Raw genomic sequence first — 12,381 nt, 5'->3', positions numbered from 1 at the left:
TGTGAGTCTGATAAATGGTACATAGCCTCCCAGAGACTGCTCAAGGAGCACTATATTGTAGCGTGCAACGCCAAAAAGAACACCCGCGCAGAGACGAAAAACCTGCGGCGGTCACCCAGTGGTTCGAGCGCGCGCGAGAGAGCCAACTAACTTCTTCCTCTTCTAGCGCATGCACTACTTCTGTCTCTTCTTCGAATGCATGTATCACTGCCCCCCTCTTCTGCAGCATCGACACGATGCGGCTAGGAGAGAAAAGTCAGCGAAAGGGTAGAACACAGCTGCAGTGGACCGCAGTTCAGTCAGGTAGCCGGTCGTGGTAAGGCTTCATGCGAACAACGTGTACGACTTCAGTTCGGTGCGACCGGCGCGATGAACAAGCTGTCGGGGCGGGAGCAACTGCATAAGTCACATCACTGATGCGGCGCACTACTTCGTAAGGGCCGAAGTATCGGCGCAGCAGCTTTTCAGAGAGCCCGCGGCGACGAACAGGTATCCAAATCCACACAAGGTCGCCGGGAGCATAACTGACGAAACGGCGTCCACAGTTGTACTTAGTGGCGGCAGCCTCCTGTTGACGGTGGATGCGCAGGCGGGCCAGTTGACGCGCTTCCTCAGCACGCTGAACGAAGGTATCTACGTCGATGTCAGCGTCAGAGTCGCAGTAAGGGTCGACGGGCAACATAGCATCCAACGGAGTGGTCACCTGGCGACCGAAGACAAGCTGAAAGGGGGCCAGTCGGGTTGTTTCCTGCAGGGCGGTGTTGTACGCAAACGTTACGTACGGCAGAATGGCATCCCAAGTTCGATGCTCGACGTCAACGTACATTGATAGCATGTCGGCTAGTGTGCGGTTGAGTCGCTCTACCAACCCGTTTGTCTGCGGGTGATACGCCGTAGCACGTCGGTGGCTCGTGTGCGTCAGAGTCATCACGGACTGGGTTAAGCGGGCCGTGAAAGCAGTTCCCCGGTCAGTAACAACAACGGCGGGTGCTCCATGACGCAAGACAATGTTGTGGACGAAGAACTGCGCCACTTCAGCAGCAGTGCCTTTGGCAAGAGACGTGGTCTCAGCGTACCGTGTGAGGTAGTCAGTCGCAACGACTATCCAACGCTTTCCAGACGAAGACTTCGGAAATGGGCCAAGGAGGTCCATGCCCACTTGATGGAAAGGGGTCTTCGGTGGATCGACGGGGTGAAGAAATCCGGCCGGTTTCAATGGAGGAGTCTTCCGACGTTGGCATTCACGGCATGTTTTGACGTAGGCCCGCACCGATGGGAGTAACCTGGGCCAATAATACTTTTGTCTAATCCGCGCGAGTGTACGGCTGACTCCAAGGTGGCCGGCGGAGGGTGCATCATGACAGGCACTCAAGATCTCAGACCGCAGCTGTGATGGTACGACAAGTAGGAACACTTCTTCGCTGTTGGCAAAGTTGCGCTTGTAGAGAACACCAGACCGTAAAGTGAAGGTGTGAAGCCCTCGAAGAAAAACACGCGGAATGGGAGCTTCACTGCCTTCGAGGTAATCGATGAGCGGCGCCAACTCCGTGTCCGCCCTCTGAAGCTGCGCCATTTGGGTGGTACTAACAGAGCCCAGGAAAGGAAAATCATCGGTGGTTTCTTCGGTATTGATTGGGATAGGCGCGCGCGACAGACAATCCGCATCCTGATGCTTGCGGCCAGACTTGTAAACTACTGTCAAGTCGTATTCTTGCAAGCGTAAGCTCCATCTAGCCAAGCGTCCTGAGGGGTCTTTGAGGCTCGCCAGCCAGCATAAGGAGTGGTGGTCGCTTACCACACGGAAGGGTCGTCCGTAGAGGTACGGTCGGAACTTGCAGATGGCCCATATCACTGCAAGACATTCTTTCTCCGTCGTAGAATAATTGGTCTCGGAGCGCGTAAGTGTCCGACTAGCATAACTGATGACCCGTTCTGCACCGTCTTGCCACTGGATCAGTACTGCACCAAGGCCAACATTGCTGGCGTCAGTGTGGATGTCCGTGGCAGCATGCTCGTCGAAATGGCCGAGTATCGGAGTGCTTTGCAGACGGCTGCGAAGCTCGACAAATGCAGCCTCTTCGTCGGTCCCCCACAGGAAGGGCGTGTCGTCGCGGGTCAGTGCGTTCAGCGGTTCCGCGATTTTCGAGAAATCTTGAATAAAGCGCCTATAATAGGAGCACAGGCCTAAAAACCGGCGAACGGCCTTCTTGTCAGTTGGGCGTGGAAAACCTGAGACGGCAGCAGTCTTGTCAGGGTCCGGGCGAACACCTTGTGCGCTGACAACGTGACCAAGAAAGCGAAGTTCCTCAAAGCCAAAATGGCATTTCTCGGCTTTGATGGTGAGTTGCGCGGATTTGAGCGCTTGTAGCACAATGCGCAACCGCTCCAAGTGTTGGTCAAAGGTGGGCGAAAATATAACGACATCGTCCAGGTACACCAGGCAGGACTGCCATTTCAAGCCGGAGAGGACAGTGTCCATCATGCGTTGGAAAGTGGCCGGTGCTGAGCACAGACCAAATGGGAGCACTTTAAACTCATAGAGGCCGTCAGGCGTCACGAAAGCCGTCTTCTCCCGGTCTCTCTCGTCCACTTCGATTTGCCAGTACCCGCTTTTAAGATCCAATGACGAGAAGTATCTGGCGTTCCGCAATCGGTCGAGCGCGTCATCTATCCTGGGCAGCGGGTAAACGTCCTTTTTGGTCACGCTGTTAAGTTTCCTGTAGTCCACGCAGAAACGCAGAGTATTGTCCTTCTTTTTTACAAGAACCACAGGCGATGCCCACGGACTGGTGGACGGCTGAATGACATCGTCTGCAAGCATCTCGGCAACCTGATTCTGAATGGCTTCTCTCTCCACCGGGGAAACACGATATGGGCGCTGGCAGACGGGTCGCGTAGTCTCGTCAGTGATGATACGATGCTTGGCGAGTGGAGTTCGGCCGACCTTCGAGCACGTAGCGAAACAGTCCGCAAATTCTGCCAAGAGGGCCGACAGAAGATCCCTCTGAACCGACGGCAAGGCAGGATTTATTTTGACTGACTGAAGAACGTGATGTGGGCCAGCATACTCCGGAGAGGGTCCTCCCACGGTGCACAAACCTGGAACCTCAGCAACGTCGTGGAGGAAGGCAATAGCCATGCCTTTGGCCAGGTGCTGATATTCGTTGGCAAAGTTAGTCAGGAGGACGTGGGTGCGGCCGTCACGTAGTTGGACGAGACCTCTTGCAACGGCAAGTCCCCGCTTAAGCAGCAGTGGACTATGGCTGTCCGCTAGGCCCTCGTAGTCATGAAAGAGGTCATTCCGCACGAGCACCAGAACACTGCACCGCGGCGGCACCGTGACGTCGTTCTCGACAATGCGCAGAGCGTTGCTGCAGGGATCGCGGGAGTAAAAGCGCGCCACGGCCTGTTTGGTCGAGAACGTGACACGTGCCTCCTGAAAGTCAATCACAGCGCCGTTCGACTGCAGGAAGTCGATCCCCAGAATCAAGTCTCTGGAACACTCGGGGAGTACGACAAATTCACCAACGTACGTAAAACCACTAATCCCAACTCTAGCCGTGCACTTGCCCACAGGGGAAATTAGGTGGCCACCAGCGGTGCGAATGGGGGTCCCCGTCCACGGTGTCAGAACCTTCTTAAGTTCTCCAGCGAAGGCACGGCTCATAACAGAGTAATCAGCACCGATATCGAGCACCGCGGTAATGTCAGTGCCATCAATTGTCACACGCAAATCGGATGCAGCGTATCTGATACTGTCGCTGCCTATCTCTGTCCGGGTATCGTCGGCTCCAGGGTTCCGCGATGGAGGATCTTGACACGTCCCGACGTCAGCGGCCTTGCCTCCAGAGGTCGCTGGTGTTAGTTTTCCCGACGCGGACTCGGCGAGCGACGGCTAGCAGAGCTACTCTGGCGGCCAGGGCTGGAAGAGCGATAACGGAGAGGCGAAGGGGAACGGGACTCGCGCCTTCCAGAGTAGGCAGGGTTCTGGCGTGCCCAGAGATGCTGTGCAATCTCATGCGGTCGTTCGCCGTTCTGAGGGCAGGGTGCGTCGGGATGGAAACCGCGAAGGCCCACTTGGCGGTACGGACAGGCGCGGTAGAGGTGACCAGGCTCCCCACAGTGGTAGCAGAGAGGCCTGCGGTCCGGTGTACGCCACAAATCCGACTTGCGAGGGCGTGGCCCAGCTGTAGCAGATGCGGTTGGAGAATACGTGGCGATGTTACTCACGGAGGTCGACGGGGTCACACCGTAGCCAGGCACGCTTGCGTGACATGTGCCGATGTTGCTCACGCCAGGCGTTGGGGCAATGGGACCGTAGCCTGTCGTGCGACGTACAACAGATGCGTACGTGGGTCGGTCATCGAACCGGGATGGCGCTTCGGGGACAGGAGGTGCCTGCGCAGCCTGTCGCACCTCGTCCCTGACAACTTCGGACAGCGCTGCCAGCGGCGCAGGTGCAACCTGAGGCAGATGGATCCGTTGCAGTTCCTCCCGGACAACGGAGCGAATTAGTTCACGCAAGGTGTCTGCACTGCCGCCGAGACACGACGAAAAGCCTTCGGGCACCATGCAGTTGATGTCCCGGTTGTACTGGCGAGCCCGTTGTTGCAGCGTCGTCTCCATCGTGGTCGCCTCGGTTAGAAATTCCGCCACCGTGCGGGGTGGGCTGCGCACGAGGCCCGCGAACAGCTCCTGCTTAACCCCACGCATGAGATGGCGCAGCTTCTTCTCCTCTGTCATGTTGGGGTCGGCGCGCTTGAAAAGACGGGCCATGTCTTCGGTGTACATGCGCACGCTTTCGTTCGTGCGCTGATTTCGGGAGTGCAGCGCAGCTTCAGCCTTCTCCCGGCGGTCAGCGTTGGGGAACGTAGCCAGGAGACTCCGGCAAAACGTCTCCCAGGTGGGAAGTGTAGCCTCGTGGTTTTCAAACCACGTCCGAGCAGACTCTTCCAGGGCAAAGTAGACGTTATTCAGCTTGCGCTCGTCGCACCAGCCGTTGTAGCGTGCGACCCGCTCGAACGTCTCCAGCCAGACCTCAGCGTCTTCGAACACGTCACCGTGAAAAGATGGCGGTGTTCGCGGTGGGTGGCAAAGGATCGGCGCCAGGGGCCTGGTGTCAGCGGCCATGGCAGTTGGACTCGACGGTAGAGGCTGGATCGGCGGCTGGGTCCTGGTGTCAGTGGCCATGTCAGTTGGACTCGGCGGTCGAGGCTGCGTCGTCCTTGTTGGCGGGGGAAGGGGCCCAAATTCAGGCGACTCTCCGCGGAGACGGCGGCTGGGTCGCTGGTGAACCGGTGTGAGGTCCGTAGTGACGCTGTACGGAGTTTGCAGGTCGGGAAGCGTACCCAGCACTGCTCCACCAAACTGTAGCGTGCAACGCCAAAAAGAACACCCGCGCAGAGACGAAAAACCTGCGGCGGTCACCCAGTGGTTCGAGCGCGCGCGAGAGAGCCAACTAACTTCTTCCTCTTCTAGCGCATGCACTACTTCTGTCTCTTCTTCGAATGCATGTATCACTTGTATCAATATTGAGGGAGGAGTTCTCACAGCGGCGAAGCCCATGTTGATGGGTGGCAAAGGCCTTTCCGATGTTTTACCAATTAATCCTGTCCTTTGCCAGCTTTGGCCATTTTATCCCCGCAAACCACTTGATCTCATTCGCCCACCTACTTTCTGCCACTTCCTGCCATGGTTGCCTCCTCTTGGAATCTCCGTTACCATTAAGGGCCATCAGTTATCGTGCCAGCTCATTACATGCTCTCTCCAAGCCAATTTCTTCCACTTGATTTTGACCAGGATGTCATTAACCCACATTTGTTCCCTGACTGACTCTGCCCTCTTCCTGTCTCTGAACATTACACCTCTCATTTTTCTGTCCTTAGCTCTCTGCGTTGTCCTCAACTTAAGTTGCACACTTTTGTTAGCCTCAATTTTCTGACCACTAAATGAGTACTGGTAAGATGCAGCTGACTATCGTTCATTGCGCACCACCCCATTCTGATTCTTCTAGTTCACTCTGATCCAGACCGGCGGTTACTACCTGCTCCAAATCTGTATAGCATTATCTTGTTATAACAGTTGGCGTCTCTGTATTCCAGCAAGCCATTGGTTTGAGTTGGTGGCAATGAGACTGAAGCTCAGCCCATCCATAGCTGTGATTCTTCCCTGGCAACTGTATATTTGAGCGTGTTTCAAGCCTTAAACCTGCCAGAAATGTTTGCAATTTGAGCCCAGCCCTAGTTTAAGTGGCATACCAGGGATTGTATCTAAAAAATGCAGTTGAATTTCTTGTCCAAAACAAAAGGGAGAAGTGGGCTTGGGCAGGACATGTAATGAGAAGGTAAAGTAACTGACGGGCCTTAAAGGTAACGGAGTGGATTGCAAGTGTGGCAGAGGGCGGCAGAAAGTTAGATGGGTGGATGAGTTTGTGGGGGTATGGTGGCCGTAGCTCGTACAGGGTTAATTGGAGAGTAATGGGAGAGACCTTTGCCCTCCAGTGGGCGTAGTCAAGCTGATGGTGATTACCAGTATTGGCGGACGTACGAAACCAGAAGAAACATGTTAACTAGTACAGTGATCAACTAAACTCTCATGGTGAACTATTATAGATAGGCACCTGATGGCAATTAGGCATTTGTTGCCACTCGCTTGTCTATATTGTTGCATTGCAGCCGAGAGAAAAAGGCGCGAAAGTAAGACTACGGGCACAGAGTCCATCCTCCAGTAACGGCGAACAAACAAAAAGAGCATTTATTGTTGTTGTGACTGAGAGAAGGATGAAAAGGAAATTGCACGGGCCTGCCTACTGGCTCGAGCCGAGCCACCACCGCTGCCACGTGCAGACAGAGGAGAGTTGAAAGATCAGAGGAAAGAGAAAAAGGAATGAAAAGACGTGCGTCGCAGCAAGAACTGCGTCCGCCGGAGCGGACGCTGCTCAAAAAACTGATAAGCGGCCGAGGCCGCGCTCGCCTAAGCGAGAACAGATTTGCGGTAAGCGGCTTCTCGGCTAGGGGGGCGCACTATGTTACTTGCACAGAATTGAGTTCAGCAGGTTAACACGCAACAAGGAAAAACTACACATGGGAGCACCACACCATCCTCTTCGCAAAAAAAAAGTCGCATACAGGTACCGGAAACGTGACTGCATCCGTCTTGCCTAGTCGAAGGTTCTCTTGATCCCACTACTGAAGGACTCGTTTTCGGGGGGGTTGAAATGAACCTGAGGCATCGGGCGGTAATCTCAAAAGTGGTGTTGGAGTTTCAGATGCAGTTTCGAGTTGTCCGCAGCACCTGGGTTTCAGTCCCCCCCCCAGTAGGCAGTTGGCACAACTGCTGGTTCCTCTCGGTCAGACATTTCTCTGGAACAGACACCACCTTGGATGCGTTCCATGTGCGGCCACCCTGCAGGCAGAGTGAAACTATTTCCGCCAGAAGAGAAAGCTTGGACTTAGCTTCTTTCTTATTCGCAAGGGCTTGGAGTATGATAGCCCGCCTTTCCCGGGCCGTGCGTGCTGAGTAACGGACTCGCACATAACTTCCCGCCCGGTACTTCAGAGCCTTCGCAGCTCGCCTCTCGTCAGTGTAAGTCTTCATTGATGTCTGCTTTGCCCGAAGACGGGCACGTAGCCGGCGCATAGCCAAGGCAGGCTCCCTCGATGGTATGCCCACAATGTCGAGACGGGTTCTGGGCTGGCAGTGATGAAGTAGCATAGCTGGCGAGACTCCCGTAGTAGCATGTGGGGTCGCCCGGTACACGGCCAAATACTCTACAGCCGACTGGATGCATCGGCCTTCCAAGACAAAAAGTTGAATGAAGTCCTTCAGGCTTCTTTTAAACTTCTCAACCAAGCCATTAGCTTGGGGATAGTAGACTGAAGATACACAATGTTTGATGCCCCTCTACTTCAGGAAATTTTCAAACACTTGGGACTCAAACTGGGGTCCATTGTCCGAGACGAGTTCTCCCGGGTAGCCTTTACAGCTGAAGACACCACGCAAAAAGTCGACGACGACTTCAGACGTCACTGCATTGGTGAAGCAATCTTCTGACCACTTGGAATGATAGTCTATGAGAGTTATTATGAACTTCGGGTTGGCCTGCTGCAAATTAAAGGGCCTGTAATGTCGGTAGCCAACCTTTGCCATGGCATTTCCGGAAACGCAACAGGCTGCAGGGGTGCATGAACTGGTTTTGCTTGTCAGCTGCTTGGCAAACATGGCAGCTTCTCACTGCATGTTCCACCTCCCTGTCCATTTTTGGCCACCTGCACCTCATGGTAGGGCATTAGCTCTGGAACTAAAAGCTCTGGCAGGCCTTCCAGATCATCTGGAAGGCCTGCCAGAGCTTTGATGATTCCTCTGATGTTTCCAGATTCAAAGGTTGCAAAAGAATTTCAGTGTGGCAGAAAAAAAGTCTCGTATATAGTGTCGGATGGCCTTGGGCCATATTTTAAAAGAGCAGTTGTTGATGAACTTAACAAGGCAGGTGTGTACTACACCATCCAAATCGACGAAACTCCCCTTCCGGAACAACGGTGCCAACAGCTGGACATTGTAGTTAGGTACTTTTCTGAAGTTTGCAAGCAGGTTGTGGTGGAGCACTTTTCATTTCACTTAGGGAGTGCAACCTCAGATGTTTTACTTGCACACGTGAAGGAAGGCATTCAAGACCTTCCTCAAAGGAATATGTTGAGCTTCTACAGTGATGGCCCTAATGTTATGAAGAGTTTGAAAAGAAAGCTTAAGGAAGATGTAAATCCTGCACTGCTAGACATAGGAGAGTGTAGTTTACACAAAGTTCACAACAGTTTTGCAAAAGGAATTGAAGCGTTTGGCAGTGAAGTGGAATCAACTTTGTTAGATGTGTACTACTACCTGGAAAACTCTGCTGTTCAAAGTGCTGTGCTCAAAGCACACCAAAAGTGTCTTGGCCTACCAGAAAGTGTCTTCCTTCGGCATGTAAATTCACGTTGGCTCACCCTAGGTCCTGCCCTTGAGCGCTTTATTGAGCAGTATCCGGCGCTTAAGTCCATGCTATTAGACGTGAAGCAAACGGCTCACTCTTCTGGCACAATGTACAAGCGCCTCCGACAAAGTCTCAGCAGGAAAGACCTCTTCCCAAAGGCAGTTTTTCTGAGGAATGTCGCAGATCTTTTTGTTGGATTCTTGAAACTTTTCCAGTGCTCTGAACCTCTACTCCACATTCTGTACGAAGAAATGGCACAGCTGACCAAGAAAGTTCTCAGCCGTTTCGTGCGAAGTGATGTGTATCGTGACCTGACAGGGGAACAGCTGAAATCTCTTGACGTTGAATGTCCAGGAAACTGGAAGGAAGTTGTTGAGATAGGTGTGGACACAGAGGGCTTCATCACGAACTGCTCAGCAGAAAAAAAAATTGTTTAGGCTGGGGGCACGTACTTTCTTTATGAAGTCTGCGGGTTACCTACTTTCAAGGTTGCCCTTTGACAATGGTGTGTTAAAAGATCTTAGGTGTCTTGACCTAAGCAGCGCACAGGAAGAAAGCTCAGCTGTGGCATTTCGAAACTTGGCCCAGCAAGTTCCAGAGGTGATTGCTCCCAAGGAAGTCTCAGCCCTAATGGATGAATTTTCACTGATTTCATCTGAAGCGCTGTGCGTGTATTCATGTAAACGACTTGACAGCACATGGCAACATGTCTTCAGCCTACAGAACAAAAATGGTGGCATTAAATATCCTCTGGTAGGAAAGCTTGTAAAAGCCCTGCTTTCGCTTTCACATGGCAACGCTGATGTGGAGAGGGGTTTTAGTGAAAATCGCCGGATCCTACAGGAGCGCAGCAAACTGTCTATTGAAAGCGTGAATGGATTGCGAGCCATACAGTCATTTGCGAAAAGGTATGACAAGAACGTCTCTACCATTCCAGTCAAACGTGACATGCTCACTGCTGTGAAACAGTCATATAAACGCTACCAAGAAAGACTGAGTGCTGAGTGTGAGCCAGCTGCCTAAAGAAGCTAACTTGACCATGGCCAAAATTCAACAAAAGGATGTCAAAAGCAGGACCTGCAAATAGAGATTCAGTCAGCAAAAAAGATGCTTTGCAATGCAGAAGCATTGATTGCAAAAGGAATGAAGGTAAAAACTTTTGATGACATTTAAAGTGGCCAGGAACTACTTAAGAAAGGACAGGAAAGGCTCGCGGGTGCTCTCTGCAAGCTTGAAGCTTCAAAAGAAAAAGTGCGGGCTCGTAGAGTGTAACGTGCAGACTATTGTGAAATGTGTTGAGTGACTGACTACTTCAGGCTCGGATTGATTCTGAACTTCTACTTCTTTTGTGGCAAGTGTCATTAGTGACTGTGGTTTCTTCTAGTTCACATCATGTTGCTCCCCTTTTTTGGCTTTGATCTATTTCTGCCACAAGAACTGGTGTTTTAAATATTTAACTTGTTTTACCACACCATCTGTAACTATTCACATTCTTAATTGTTCATTTCTTGTCATTCGTGTTGACTGTTGTGTGAAATGTACAGTGTGTTTCATAATAAATAGCTGTAATTGTCAGTCGCTTCAGTGATGCTTTCAACACGGGAGGTACACTGGCCTAATTTATTCGCCATCTGCTCCAAAAACAACAATGGTTGCTCCAAACTGGTATTTTTTCTGCTCCGAAAACACCAATGGCTGCTCCAAACTGGTATTTTTTCTGCTCCGAAAACACCAATGGCTGCTCCAAACTGGCATTTTTACTGCTCCGAAATCTGCTCCAAAAAGTAAAATGCTGCTTCCATCACTGCAGATGCAATGTATTCAGCCATAGTCCGTAAGGTTACATCCTCAGCAGTAGCTATTTGAAGTTGTTCTTTGGTGATACAAGACAATACCACGGACACCACTTCTTCATCCAACTCCGGCTCAGCAGCAGACATGAGTGCTAACCTGGACGAGGAATCAGCAACTACGTTATCGCTTCCCTGTTGGTACACGATGTCAAAGTTGTAATACAGATGTCAGGCAGACCACCTTGATTTGTAGCGGCCTTCTACCGGCACCTCCCGACGACAATAAGGTCACCAACGCCTGATGACCAGTTCAGAGAAGAAACCGTCGGCTCCACAAGTAAACGTGCCAATGCTCACATGCAAAGAGACATGCCAGAGACTCTTTTTCTCCAGCGGAATACTTGCGTTCGGCAGCTGTTAATGATCGGGATGCAAAGGCTACAGTTCGCAGCTCTTTCCCAGCCTGCTGTTGCAGCACAGCTCCGAATCCTGTGTCGGTTGCATTGGTAGACACAACCACTGGCAAGTCTGGTTCAAACAGGTGGATGACACTGCATGATGATAATGCTGCTCTGACTGCATCAAATCTGCTGCGCGGCTTCGTCCCAGAGGAATGCTTGCTCCTTGTGCAAGAGTTTTCTCATTGACTCCACAACGTCCGCATAGTGTGGCACAAAACGCGAATAATAGCCGGCGAGCCCCGAGAACGATCGTAACGCTGACTCATCTTTTGGCACTACTGCCCGAGTGACTGCTTCCACCCTGGAATGCATAGGTGCAATGCCCTCACTGCTGAATTCATGTCCCAGAAAGATTATTTGGCACCATGCAGTTGAATTCCTAGTCGAAATCAAGAGGAAGAAGTGAGCTTGGCCAGGACTTATAATGAGAAGGTAAAGTAACTGATGGTCCTTAAGGGTAACAGAGTGGATTCCATGAGAAGGTAAATGTAGCAGGGGGCGGCAGAAAATTAGATGGGTGGATGAGTTTAAGGAGTTTGTGGGGGTATGGTGGCCGTAACTGGTACAGGGTTAATTGGAGAGACATGGGAGAGGCCTTTGCCTTGCAGTGGGTGTAGTCAGGCTGATGATGATGATGATGACTTCAGGAAAACTGTGCTCCTCCTCAGTGGTCTGTGCCAAAATGGTGCCGCTGCAGCCACCTTGGAAGCAGACGACTGCTTGCACGACATTGGCTTGCGCTTTGCGATAAACGGCGGAGATACTCAAATTAGTCCACTCATCGATGAGCCCACACCGGCCCGACTCTGATGGAAAGTGAGTGGCCACCCGAGAAGGCGACGACCCTCGCTTGCACGTACCTTGCATCTCTCAACCACTGTGCTCTCGACGCACCCGTCACCGCCGTCTTTCCTTTGGAGTAATAAAGTTATAACAGTACTGGAAGCCGGTTATGTTAACTAAAAAGTTCACACACGCATGCAGCATTATGTACGTTGTTGCAACATCCGCTTGACATGCAAGTCGGCGTGCGCACACCTCAGTCATGTTCAGTAAAAGGACACACGTGTGTTTCGCTCAGCTGCCGTGAGGTTGCATCGAAGCTGATGCATGGCAACACCTCGCTGCAATGTACTTCATATCTTCTTCGTACGGTTCG

General features: G+C 52.0%; 1 pseudogene; it reads left to right on the top strand.

Annotated features, from left to right (window-relative positions):
• The first annotated feature begins 8,352 nt into the window (after positions 1-8,352).
• On the top strand, positions 8,353-11,782 carry LOC149357422 (uncharacterized; annotated as a pseudogene).
• Positions 11,783-12,381: the final 599 nt, after the last annotated feature.

This window comes from Amblyomma mixtum, chromosome 3 (genome assembly GCF_055824585.1).
Source record: "Amblyomma mixtum isolate Tamu chromosome 3, ASM5582458v1, whole genome shotgun sequence".
Taxonomy (NCBI): domain Eukaryota; kingdom Metazoa; phylum Arthropoda; class Arachnida; order Ixodida; family Ixodidae; genus Amblyomma; species Amblyomma mixtum.
This window is presented reverse-complemented; position numbering and strand designations above follow the sequence as displayed.